The sequence below is a fragment of the Mastigoproctus giganteus genome, chromosome 6 (assembly GCF_048544385.1).
Source record: "Mastigoproctus giganteus isolate SK-2022 chromosome 6, ASM4854438v1, whole genome shotgun sequence".
Classification (NCBI taxonomy): Eukaryota; Metazoa; Arthropoda; class Arachnida; order Uropygi; family Thelyphonidae; genus Mastigoproctus; species Mastigoproctus giganteus.
In genome coordinates, this window is record NC_143580.1 from 149,447,060 (window position 1) to 149,461,470 (window position 14,411).

Here is a 14,411-nt window from a genome sequence, read left to right on the forward strand (position 1 = left end):
CCCCTTTACACATCAAGCTTGGACTTTTGCTAGGACTCTGCCATGATGGGAGATTACTGTTGGTTCCTTAAATGGGAAAGCAATCTGAAGTATAAAAGTTAATCACTGAGTGGGAAACATGTCTAAGTAACATATGTGTGTAATAATTACAACAATGTATGCTAGGACTCTGCAACGAATTTAAAAAATGCATATATCTTTTGATGTAGACGTAACAGAAGTAAAATTTTTACATTTTCATAATCATGACACTAATTTTTTTTCAGAATAACAAACTTGCATTCCAATGGTATGAATAAAAAAATTTTTTTGTCGAGTAGTGGATATATATTTTTTCAACACGACAAAATTTCTCTGCAGCTGCAGAATTGGCACTGGCGACATCACCGCATAGTTTAACGTGGAAATCAGTGTGATGCTTCACCTATTAAATCACCCACTGCTTGCCACAAACGTGGGTTGGGTTTGCTGTACTTATGCTTAATATCTTTTTAAATGCTCATTGCTTTTGCTTGAACGGTCATTAAACTCAGGGCCACTCGCTTCTGAATCTGATTTTCCATATATTATTAACAGCTGTTCCATCTTCGATATAGCACCTGAATGCTGTTTTGTGATCACTGTTGACCTTAAGTGTGTTGATCCTTTGGCATGTTCTTTTATATGCACACTGTCCTTTAAAACAGTATTCACCGTTGAAGCAGCAAGACCTAATTCCCTTGCAATAGATGACAAACTTTGTCCTGCTTTGTATTTCTTAATCATTTTCATCTTCTTTTCTAAATCAATTTTGTTTCGTTTCCTGGCACTACCACCACTTGCACTTTTCATTGGTCGCTTTCCTTTAACCATTGTAATATGTAAATAGGAATGAAGAGAAGTTTCTGAAAATTTGTTTTTTATATGATTGAAGATTTCATTGAAGGGGAACACATTCACCCTGACAACCACACAATTGCAGTTATCGGTATTATTGCAAATGCAATAAGATTGAGTTTACTACCCGTTTATAATTAGATGAACTAACAGAAAAGCCCAATAAACCGTAAAGTGTAAATTGTTTTATGGTCGTGACCTCCAAGAAACGTGCTTTAGAAAAATATCACAAAATTGTTCAAAAATTGATTCTTATAATAGGAACATATGATAACGATGAAAAGGCAGTGAAATTTTCATTATAAATATGACCTTTTAGAGAGATAGCTTTAATATAGCAGTTTGAACCGGCCGGCAAAACTTATGCAAAGTCGGGGAGTTCCTGCAGCTTCTGTGATTATTCACTCAGTGATTCCTGAATTTGCTTTTTGCTCACTGAATAAAGTTTAAAATACTATACACTTTTGCTTTCATCTTTTTTCATCCTTCCTAAAATGAGAACTCCAGACCTGCATAGGTCTGGAGTTCTCATTTTAGGAAGGATGTACAGCTGCTGGGATGAGTACAGAGAAGGGCAATGAGATTGGTGAGTGGAACAAAGGGTTTCTCTTACCAAGAAAGACCAAGTTGTGCAAATTGCCACACCTGCGAGGTGATATAACTGAGGTGTAAAGGGCCTTGAATGGTTTGAGTAAGCTCAATGCTTATGGGATTCTTCCTCTTACTCAGATTACTCACTTGAGGGAAAGAAAATTGTAGAAAGATGTGCAGAAATTTGCATTTAGCCAGCAGGTGGTTGATATTTGGAACAAACTTCCATCTGTCATAGTGGAGGTCAAAAACTTAAGTTCAACGCAGAACTAGACATTTTCAGTGAATGGATGGGTGAAATGGGAAGGTTTTTTTTTTTTTTTTTTTTTTGGCAGATACTATATAAGCTTGCTTTCTTGCATCATGTCTCTACTAATGCTAATGAAAGAAAAAGTCCTTCTCTTTATATAAGTTGCCATAAGTAATATCAACTTTGAAACAAAGATTCAGCTTAGTGAACACTGGGATCAGATCACACTTGGAATTGTTGCAAAGATTTGTATACCAGGCAGGAAGCAGCGATTGCTGCAAGGTAGGCAGGAGTATACAGAAATCAAGCTAGCTTTTGACCAAAATTTTATGATTTTGATCACCAGCAGAACTACGTGGGAGCAAAAACTGTTGGAAACAGGAATAACCCTGAAACAGGCTTGGCACAAAAGATCCTTCAATAACTGTTTATGTAGGCCTTATCGAATGGTTTGAGTAAGCTCAATGCTTATGGGATTCTTCCTCTTACTCAGATTACTCACTTGAGGGAAAGAAAATTGTAGAAAGATGTGCAGAAATTTGCATTTAGCCAGCAGGTGGTTGATATTTGGAACAAACTTCCATCTGTCATAGTGGAGGTCAAAAACTTAAGTTCAACGCAGAACTAGACATTTTCAGTGAATGGATGGGTGAAATGGGAAGGTTTTTTTTTTTTTTTTTTTTTTGGCAGATACTATATAAGCTTGCTTTCTTGCATCATGTCTCTACTAATGCTAATGAAAGAAAAAGTCCTTCTCTTTATATAAGTTGCCATAAGTAATATCAACTTTGAAACAAAGATTCAGCTTAGTGAACACTGGGATCAGATCACACTTGGAATTGTTGCAAAGATTTGTATACCAGGCAGGAAGCAGCGATTGCTGCAAGGTAGGCAGGAGTATACAGAAATCAAGCTAGCTTTTGACCAAAATTTTATGATTTTGATCACCAGCAGAACTACGTGGGAGCAAAAACTGTTGGAAACAGGAATAACCCTGAAACAGGCTTGGCACAAAAGATCCTTCAATAACTGTTTATGTAGGCCTTATCTTCACACATTTCCTACAGCTTATGGCCATTTGTTGAAGAAATCTATAGTGGTGTGTGCAGATTTCCTTGGAATGGTCTTGGGACTGGGGAGGTGAGTTATCACTTATGGGTGCTCTAAGGCTCACTGGGTATGACAGCATCCCTGTCGTGGTTTCACTATGTAACAGTAGCCTAAAGAATGATCTGACGAGATAAAACTGCCAAGATGTCTCTCCTAGGAAGATGTGGAGAATGCACCTAGATATGGCACAAAGAGTTGAGACACCAGGATCCAATACTTGGTGCCAAGGACAACTCTTAAGTTGTATTTGTGACGCAGAAGCCAAAGGCTTTTTCTTGGTACCAGCAAAGTGTTGAGTGAAGGTAAGATGACCATGCGAAATCACTGCAAACTATATGGACATCTTCAAGTTGACTGCACAGGAGATAAAGTCCTTTTGTAAAAACATAAATAGAGCTAGAGTGGCTGAATTCCACCATTTATGTTTTTTTTTTTTTTTTTCCCCGGCAGCACCTTTGGTGGATATATACACAACTGCAAATTAATGAAAAACAAATGATACAGGTCTCTTCATTCTCATGTTTTTTTGTTTTTATTTTCCTTTTGTGTGAAAAATGAAGTTTTTAAAATATTTGAAATACATAAGTATATAGTACAAAGGGTACTAGGAAAGTTTTGCAATACAGCTTTGTTTATTTAATTTTTTCAAAGTAATTTCCTCTACATTCAATACACCTCTCCATCCTCCGAAACCAATCTTTAAACCAGTTCTGCCAAGTTTCACTAGGGAGTAAAGCACACTCGTTGTCCCAAGCCCGTAGAAGGTCCTCATCACTGGAAAACCGCTTCCCTTTTAGCTTCATTTTCACATGCGGGAACAGTGCAAAGTCGCAGGGAGCAAGGTCTGGACTGTAGGGAGGGTGCTCGAGAAGTTTCAGTCCTGTCGTGGTCAAATATTCGGTGCAGGCTTTGGCGCGGTGAGCTGCAGCATTATCGTGATGGAGGTACCAGGTGTCCATTCTTGACTTTGGCCGCAGGTTCTTCATAGATCCAATGACTTTAGGCAGGCATTGTTCAGTATACCACTTAGCTGTGACTGTCTTCTGCGTGTCCAAAACGACACGTTCCACAATTCCACTCGATTTGAAAAATACAGCTATCATTTTCTTCTTTACAGATCGGGATTTTCTGACAATTACGGGTGTGTCGTCATCATCAAAGACCCAAACTTTGTTTTGAGCCTTGGTTGGCAGATCGTAATAGTACAGCCAAGTCTCGTCACCTGTCACGATGTTGTTCACATACCGAGATTGTCCCTTATCAAACGTTTTTAACATCTCCCGGCACCAAGTCACACGTCGTGTCATCTGCTCTTCAGTCAGTTGATGCGGCACCCAGAGAGAACAAAGTTTCTTCACGTGCAAATGATCTTGCAGAATCGAACGAATTGCTGGTGCATTTAGGCCCAAAGTATCCTCTATCTGTTGGTAGGTCACTCGCCTGTTTTCGTCAAGCATTTTCCTCACAGCAGTAACGTTTTCCTCCGTAACTGACGTTCGTGGCCTTCCCGGCCTCTTAGAATCCTCCAGAGTGAAATTTCCCCTTTGGAATTCTCTATACCACCTGAATATCGTTGTACGATGTGGACAATCATCATCTAGTGCAAGAGTCATTTCTTCTAAGCACTGGTCTATGGTTAAACCACGCACGAAATTATACCGCAAAACTGTCCTTATCTCATTTCGTGACCGCAATGCCATCGCAAGCACTTTACATTCTCACTACTAATGAATAACTGAGCCCATCGACTTGGCGTGGGGGCTACTACGTATGAACATGTCTCAACATGCAGCAACAAGCAGCTTCCTGTGATTCATTGTTGCATCATATTACAAAACTTTCCTAGTACCCTTTGAACATAGAGAATTGTGATGTTGTGCCCCAGCAATTTCATATAATATCTTTTTTCACTTACTAACCTAAATATTGCATTTTTGAAAATATTAGCATTACCCATCAGGTTGAAGGAAACCCTAAGCTTTTGCTAGACAGGATCAAAAATAAATAAATAAAATAATTAAAATTAAAAATAATAATAGATATTAACAATTTGCTGACTGAAAGAAAATTTCCTGCAATCCAGCGTAAACCTATTCTCCTGTAATTTGAATTTATGGCCCTTAGTTCTGGAGTCATTAGCAACACTGAAAATTCCACCTTCATTCATTTTACTTTCACCTATCAGACCCCTATACACCTCATTCAAATCTTCTCTAAAGTGTCTAGTATTTGAGCTGAGCAACCTACAAGTTCAAAGCCTTTCCTCAATATGAAAGCCCTTTTTTAGGTTCTTCATAAGTTAACCACCATGAGACATGAAAAGCCAGTTCTGTCTCAGCCCTTTTGGTTTGGCAGGCCTACAGATCTGCCTGTCATTTCACATACTGTTTATTTGTTAAAGGAGAGGGCAAACACTTTCACTACGCACTGTATTATACAGACATTTTAAGTAGGTATTCTGAGGACTTGAAAATGATTCCACTGTGCATTTATGTACACTTATCTAGTAGATACTTAGGCTGTTTTATTAAACCTCCTCCCTTTCTTATGTTTCCTTGATTATATTTTAGAGGAAGAATTATACAAGTGTTTTAAAAAATGCTAATGCAAAAAAACTCAGAACAGATAAAATTTATAAAAAATATTTAAATTATGGTTGTATTCATATTAATGTTCACCCAGGAAAATTTTAAAAATAGTACGTGTTACTTCAGTAAAAATCTTTAAAAAACCTTTAATCATATATTACTACTTTTTCAGTTTATATTTATGACAGAACATATGAAAACAATTTATTTACTTTGTCCATGTGTTCTTTAAGACAGTTTAAAGTTCTCAATGGCCATTCTATCAACGTGGAGGTTTCAAATAGGTGGCATGGAAGAGTTCTCACCCTTTTTTGTTCACATTTTTTTTTCATAAATTAATATAATTATGATTTATATATCACCATGCAGTTTACAGAGTCATATCAACTAAAAAATTAGCATAAATGTGAAGTGGTACAAGAAAAGCAGTATGAGACAATGGCATGTGAGTGTTCAGAAGCCAAAAGTGACACTGTTATAACTGGGACACATGATGCATCTTAAAAAAAAAAAAAGTGTATCACATATTACTTTTTTTTTTTTTTAAGACTGAAGGATAATGCACACAGCAGTTATTACTATTTATTTCTTTTTACTTTTTTTTTATAGGTAGTTAAATGAAACGATACTTTTAATAATTTGTATACCATTTCATTTTTAGGTGTGATAGTCTATATGTGTAAAGCAACTATTATCTTCACCATGTCTATCAATGTATATGTAATAACTCGACTCCTAATGGATGGATTATCATAAAATTCTATATTTCATTCTTTTAGGAAAATTCATTGAGCCATCCCAAAATTCATTAAAATCAGACTGATGGAAAAAATACAATTATTATTTCTTTGTCCATATGTGGATATGTTATAGCTCTACCCCTAGTGGATGGATAATCATAAAATTTTATATTTGGTTCTAGAACAAAAGCGCAATTTTTCAAACTTGCCCAATTTTCATTAAAATGAGACCTATACAAATCTGGCAGTTCTTTTTTCACACGAAAGCGATCCATATGCAATATATTGTAGTGAAAACACTGGATATTATGTTTGTTGCCATGTGCCGGCTGGAAAAATGGGCAATATGGCAGATTCAAAAAAAATAAAATATTTTCAGTTTGTGCATAAAAGTCACTTTTTATAGCTGCATTTGCATATATATGCTAAGTGCCTTGTCTTCATCATGTCCATCTGTCTGCATGCAACAGAGTGATACCCAGTGGACAGATTTTCAGGAAATTTTGTATATGAACTTATTAAAAATCAAATTTTTAAAATCAGATATTTATAAATCCAGCAGCTACTATTTCTTTATTTTCATACAATTTGCATGGAAAAAGAAATTAACAGATTAAATGTAGTTTAAATGCAGTTTTGTTATGAAAGATTTGTGAAGAGATCTGTTCATATAGAAAGAAAAGAAACTTAAAAAAAAAAAAAGAGTAATAAATATTATAGGCTACTATAGGACACTTAATAAAACACTATAGGGGTCAAAAATAATTTTCATATTATATACTTGGATTTCAGGAAAGCTTTTGATAATGTTGCACATGGAAGACTGGATGCCTCCGTAGCCAGGTGGGCAGGAGCAGCAGTGCATAGCACACACGCTTCTTGATTAGACCGGGGTTCGAGCCCCTGACCACCAGATACGGAAAGGTCAGAGAATGACCGCCACATATCCAAGGAGCAATATGGCCTTTAGTTGCTAATGATCCTAAAAACCAAATTATAAACATGGAAGACTGCTGTACAAATTGGAGAGGCATTAAGGGTAAGTTGCTACAATGGATAAAGGGATGGTTGAGTGGGGATGGCAGAGAGTGGTAATAAATGGACACTGCTCTACGTGGACAACTGTTATTAGTGGAGTTCCCCAGGGTTCGGTGCAGGGTCCGTTGTTGTTTTGTGTATTCTTCAAAGATATTGGTGAAGGTATATCAGGATTAATGTCCAAGTTTGCAGATGATACAAAGGTTGGCAGGGTTGTTAACAACAGTAAAGACAGTATACTCCAACTCCAACTGGATCTGGATAAATTGGGTAGATTGGCTGAGAGATGGCAGCTGAAGTTTTACAATGACAAATGCAAAGTACTGCATAGGGGTAGCAATAATCCAAGAGAAATGTACCAACTGTGTGGTATTACACTCAGGGAAGTGGAAAGTGAAAAAGACTTGGGGGTAATTGTGCAGTCAAATATGAAGTTTGCTGAGCAGTGCAGATGGTTGTTGTTATTTGGTTTTTAGGAGCATTAGCAACTAAGGCCATACTGCTCCATGAATATGCGGTGGTCATTCCTGACTTTTCCGCATCCTCCGTATTTGGTGGTGACGGGCTCGAACCCCGGTCTAATCAAGAAGCGTGTGCTACGCACTGCTGCTCCTTCCCACATGGCTACAGAGGCACCTCAGTGCAGATGGGCTGCCAAGGACAGGTCATGGAGTCTTGTCAATGATATACAGGGTGTCTCAAAAATATGGGTGTCTCATAACCGGAAACATCACCGTAAGTCGGTAGACGTTGCTGTTCATCAGTTTGCGAGAGGGAAAATTTCTGGTTTACTCATTCAAGCAGTAATCGCCGCATGAAGAGCATGCATCGATATACGAACTGTGAGCTGGCAGACATGCACCTAGTGTATGGATTAGCAAAGGGCAATGGACGAGCCGCTCAACGAATTTATGAACGCTTCCCAGACAGACATGTACCGTACCACCATTTGTTTGTGCGTGTGCATCAAATTTTGTGGGATTATGGGTCATTTAGAGGTAACAGGAATAGTGAGAGGCACACGTTCGTTGCACTCTCCCGCCATGGAAGAAAGTCTGTTGAATGCCGTCCAGAATAATCCTACTACCAGCACACGTGCCATTGCCTCTGCCTTAGGAGTGTCTCTTTGCAGTGTTCAGCATGTCTGGCATGATTCTTTACACCCATTTCATTTCCAAAGGGTTCAGTTACTGCTCCCCCAAGATCATCCTGCACGTGTGGCTTTTGCGCAGTCTTGAATTTTCCAGCCTATGTTTTGTTCACGGATATGGCTTATTTCACTCGGGAAGGCTTATTCAATCAGCACAATGCTCATGTGTGGGCTCACGACAACCCACACGGTATGTGCCCCCATGTGGCACAACATCGCTTCGCAATAAATGTGTGGGCAGGTATGGTCAGTGACTGCTTAGTCGGCCCATACCTGTTACCATCCTGCATTAACTCCGCTAAATATCGGATCTTTCTTAAACAAGTTCTACCAGGGTTACTTGACGATGTTGCAGCAAATGTGAGATGCAACATTTGGTTTCAACATGACGGGGTGCCTGCCCATTATGGAAGGTGTGTTCGTGACCATTTGAACAGGCGTTTTGGGCATCGATGGATTGGCCGTGGTGGACCCATTGCCTGGCCCCCACGCTCATCTGATTTATCGAGCCTTGATTTCTTTCTGTGGAGGGGCCCTCAAATCTATCGTGTATGAATTGCCCGTGGAGATGGAAATGGATCTCGTGGCAAGACTCATCTGCGCTTCTGCTGCTACTGTCAAAGAAACTCCAGGTGTGTTCGACTGTGTCCGCCAATCCATGCTGCGTCGGTGTCATGCATGAATCGCGTCTCATGGTGGAACCTTTGAGCATCTGTTGTAACATCATGAAATGCATCCATCTCGTACTCCATTGTTAATATTATGTCAAATAAATGTTTGCCACTAATTAATACTGTCTTGTGTCATTTCTGCTTCTTGTTCCTCTGCTACTACTTTCCCGTGACATTTTCGGTTATGGGTTCCTATGCGATTCACATTCCTTTAGGTGTTACCTACCTCCCCTAAACATTTGTACCAATATTTTTGAGACACCCTGTATAGGAATTTTGCTAGCAGGGACAGGGAGGTGATTATCCCATTGTACAAGGCAATGGTCAGGCCACACCTAGAGTACTGTGTACAAGTCTGGGGGCCCCATTTTAAGATGTAGAGTTGCTTGAGCGTGTACAGAGGTCAACAAGATTGGTGAGGGGAACAGAGGTGCTCTTACCAAGAAAGGCTTAAGTTCTGCAAATTGCAGTGCCTGGAGAGACCCGCGAGGTGATCTTATTGAGGTGTGTATAAGGCCTTGAATGGGTTGAGCAAGCTAAATGCTGATGGGATTCTTCCTCTTGCTCAGATTAAGAACATGAGGTGGGCATAGATTCAAATTGTGGAAAGACAGTTGTAGAATGGATGTGCAGAATTTTGCCTTTAACCAGCAGGTGGTTGATTGATTGATGCAACAAACTTCCACCAATTCGTTCCAAATGCTGGACAGGCATTTGGAACGAATGATACTGATGAAGGTATATCAGGATTAATGTCCAAATTTGCAGATGATACAAAGGTTGGCAGGGTTGTTAACAACAGTAAAGACAGTATGCTACTCCAACTGGATCTGGATAAGTTTGGCAAATGGGCTGAGAGATGACAGCTGAAGTTTAACATTGACTAATGCAAAGTACTGCATATGGGTAGCAATAACCCAAGAGAAATGTACCATCTGTGTGGTACTACACAGTTGGGAGGAAATGGGAGGGTTTTTTTTTTTTTTTTTTGGCTGATGCTGCATAAGCTTGCTTTTTTGCATCGTATGCTTCTAGTAATGATAATGCTAGATTCTCTAAACTAAGTTTAGAGAATGTAAACCTATAGTGTTTTATTAAACATTATAGGATATATATCTGTAAAGTTATAATCTTAGTAATAAACTTATAAGGAGATAACTATATTTGCTTTTCAGGTCGGAAAACTGCTAGCTTGGGGAGGGGACAAAGACCAATAGATTGACAGTAGCCACTGGCAGAGGTGAAAGAGATTCTTGCACTGCTTCTATTAGAATGAGCAGAAGCCTGGAAAACAAGATGCATGGTATTTCAGAGACTGCTGGGAGCCATTGCGGTAGAAGTAAACACATGGGTTGTGTTAGGGTAGCTAAGAATAGAAACAGGTGCAGGTATACTTGCGTGTACACCAATGCTAGGAGTTTAGTAAATAAATTTGATGAATTTGAGGTATTGCTCAAAACATCAAAGGCAGATATTGTTGGGATATCAGAGACATGGTGTCACACAGATATAAGGGATGCAGAACTGCAATTTGGGGAGTACAACGTCTACAGAAAGGATAGACAGGATAGGAAGAGGGGAGGGGTTATGCTATTAGTTAAGAAACACATAAAAACCAAGGAAGTGAAGCCAGTCGACATCGCTGGACAGTGCAGTGTTGAGTCAGTTTGGTGTGACATAAGCATTGGGAGATCAAAATTGAGAGTAGGAGTGTGCTATAGGCCTAATGACTCTGATGAGTATAATAAGGAACTGTACAGGGAAATAGAGTGGGCCAGTAAATCAGAGAGTCTTATAATGGGAGATTTTAATTTCCCAGATATTGACTGGAATTTGGGGGCTGGTTACTCACACACTAGCAGGGCTTTTGTGGATTTATTGGATGATTGTTTTCTACATCAGCATGTTCGGGAGGCAACTAGAGGGAGTAATACTCTTGATTTGATTATCAGCAGTGATTCTTCATGCATTAAGAATCTGCAGATAAACGAACCACTAGGTGGCAGTGATCACAGTGTGCTGAAGTGGGATTTACTCAAAGAGGTAACTACCATTAGGGGTAAAGGGAAGGGTTATTGCTTCCGTAAAGGTGACTACGATGGACTGAGACAGTATTTAAATTCTATACAGTGGGACCAACTGATGATGTTACGAACAGCAAATTCAAAATGGGAAGCATTCAAAGAACTTATCTTGGAAGCTACTAGGCTTTACATACCAACTAAGAAATATTGTTCAAGGTTTAGGCCAAAATGGATGTCAGATGAACTAATGAGGCATACGGCAGAGAAGAAAAATGCATGGGATACTTACAAATTAACACATGACACAGAAGCCTATGATAGATACAAGTTGATATGCAACCAAGTTACAAAGGAGGTTAGGCAGACAAAGGCAGATTACGAGAAATCCTTGGCAAGGGATGCAAAGAAAAACAGCAAAGAGTTCTTTACTTATGTTAACTCTAGAAGGAAGGGGATGAATCAGATTGGTCCACTTGATATTGATGGGTCAACTGTTGATGATCCTGCTCAGGTAGCTAACAAACTAAATGAATATTTTGCATCGACATTCACACATGAGGAGTTATTCAGCAAGGGGAATGCCAGAGGTGTATTCAACTCTAGCAGTAAGCTACAGAATCTTGAAATAACTGGGAGTAAAGTGGAGGAGAAACTGTTGAAGATAAACACAAGAAAGGCACCCGGGGTGGATGGGATCTATCCGGTTATATTAAAGGAGGCAGCAAAGGAAGTAAGCAAACCCTTAGCCATAATTATGAGAGCTTCCTTGGACTCAGGGGAGGTACCCATAGACTGGAAATGTGCAAATGTGACCCCAATTCACAAAGGAGGATCAAAGGCTGACACAAGTAATTATAGACCTGTGAGTTTAACTTCTGTTCCTGGAAAATTAATGGAGGCACTGATTAAAGAAGCACTGCAGGATCATTTAGACAAGACTTCAGTTATAGCTCAGACACAGCATGGTTTTGTTAAGGGGAAGTCTTGCCTGACCAACTTGATTGGATATTATGATGCATTTATGATGCAAAGTTATTCCCTGCATCCCTGGATGCAGGGAATAACTTTGATATTATATACTTGGATCTTAGAAAGGCTTTTGATACTGTTGCACATGGAAGACTGCTACACAAATTGGAGCAGTGTGACATTGGAGGCAAATTGCTGCTATGGATAAAGGGGTGGTTGAGGGGGAGAAGACAGAGAGTGGTAATCAATGGACACTGCTCATCATGGACTAATGTTATTAGTGGAGTCCCTCAGGGCTCAGTGTTGGGTCCATTATTGTTTTCTGTATTTATAAATGATATTGATGATGGTATATCAAGCTTAATGTCCAAGTTTGCAGATGATACAAAGGTTGGCAGGGTTGTCAAGGACACTACTGACACTATGCTGCTGCAACAGGATCTGGAAGGGTTGAGCAGATGGGCTGAGAGGTGGCAAATGAAGTTTAACATTGACAAATGTAAAGTACTACACATGGGAAACAGCAACCCCAGAGCAACATATCAACTCTGTGGTACTACACTGACAGTGGTAGAGAATGAAAGGGACTTGGGGGTGGTTGTGCAGGCAGATATGAAGTTCTCTGAGCAGTGCAGACGGGCTGCAAGAGTAGCTCATGGAGTATTGTCAATGATATACAGGAATTTTTCCAGCAAGGATAAGGAGGTGATTATTCCACTGTATAAGGCAATGGTCAGGCCGCACCTAAAGTACTGTATACAGGTCTGGAGGCCTCATTTCAAGAAGGATGTAGAGCTGCTGGAACGAGTACAGAGAAGGGCAACAAGATTAGTGAATGGAACAAAGGGGTGCTCTTACGAAGAAAGGCTTAAGTTTTGCAAATTACAGTGTCTGGAGACTAGGCACCAGCGAGGTGATCTGATAGAGGTGTATAAAGCCTTGAATGGTTTAAGCATGCTCAATGCTGATGGGATTCTTCCTCTAGCTCAGAAAAATCACCTGAGAGGGCATAAATTCAAATTGAGGAAAGACAGATGTAGGATAGACGTGAGGAAATTTGCCTTTAGCCAGCGGGTGGTTGGTTGGTGGAACAGACTTCCATCCCTTGTGGTGGAGGTTGATAGCCTAAATAAGTTTAAGGCTCAGCTGGACAGGTATTTGGAACGAACAGAGGGGTGAAGTGGAAGTGGGTTTTTTTTTTTTTTTTGGCTGATGCTGCATAAGCTTGCTTTCTTGCATCAAATGCCTCTACTAATGCTAATTTCTATTAATTACATAAAAAAAATAATAATAATAATAATAATTTAAGAAAAAAAATTGGATGTGCCCAAAAGGTTACATACACACTATGTATGGTAGCTAAATTATACTAGTGCATGCATTAACTGACTTCCCTATAATTTCCAATAATGACCTACAGAGTGGTTTAAGTTACACTTTATTAAAATAAATAGATAAATATATACTTAAATAAAGCACTAGAATAGAACAGATATAAAATAAAATAAAAGCTTTAAAATATATATAAGTAAAAGGCAATAAAACAGAAGCTTTTGGGGCAAGATGCCCCTTCATCAGCTGTTTGGTGGAGGGTGTACTGAGTGCATATATATACAATGGGTAAAATAATAGAAGACAACTAGGCATGATCGTAAAATCACAACTCCAGTTGTGATTTTATTTTACCCAATGTATACATATATTCAGTACACCAGCCAGCTGATGAAGGGACACCTCACCGCCAAAAGCTTCTATTTTATTACTTTGTATATATTTTAACACTTTTATTTTATATCTGTTCTATTTTAGTGCTTTCTTTATGTTTTTCTTTATTTATTTTAATAAAGTTTAACTTAAACCAGTCTGTCAGTCGTTACTATAAATTATAGTTATATGCAGCTGATTTTCAAGTCCTGTTTTCTAATTAACTGATTGTTGGTTCCTTAGTTTAATGATTTTGTTACATCGTTGACAGATATTAACACTTCAAAAGTAATAATATACCATTTCTTCAAATCTCTTTTACATTTTCTTACCTGCTTTAATCAGCCCATGTAATTAGATATCTTTATACTGGCAAAATGATGCTAATGATAGTGTTCTGACTGAGGACAAAATTTTTATCAAATATTAATGAAGAGTAATATGAATAACGGGGTGCAGGGGTGGGGTATAATAAATTTCACTGGTTTCAATCTGTAAGTGTGAATAATTTGAATTTTTCTAGTTCCACACAGGGGAAATACTAAAAAATATATATACAGGGTGTATAAATTATGATTATAAGGCTCGATTAAAATTTTATTGTAATATGCATTGTAAAACACAGTTTGTTGCCCTTAATAAAGCAACTTAAAGAATTTTTTATCACACAACCACACTCCAATAAACCTTCACACGGGCA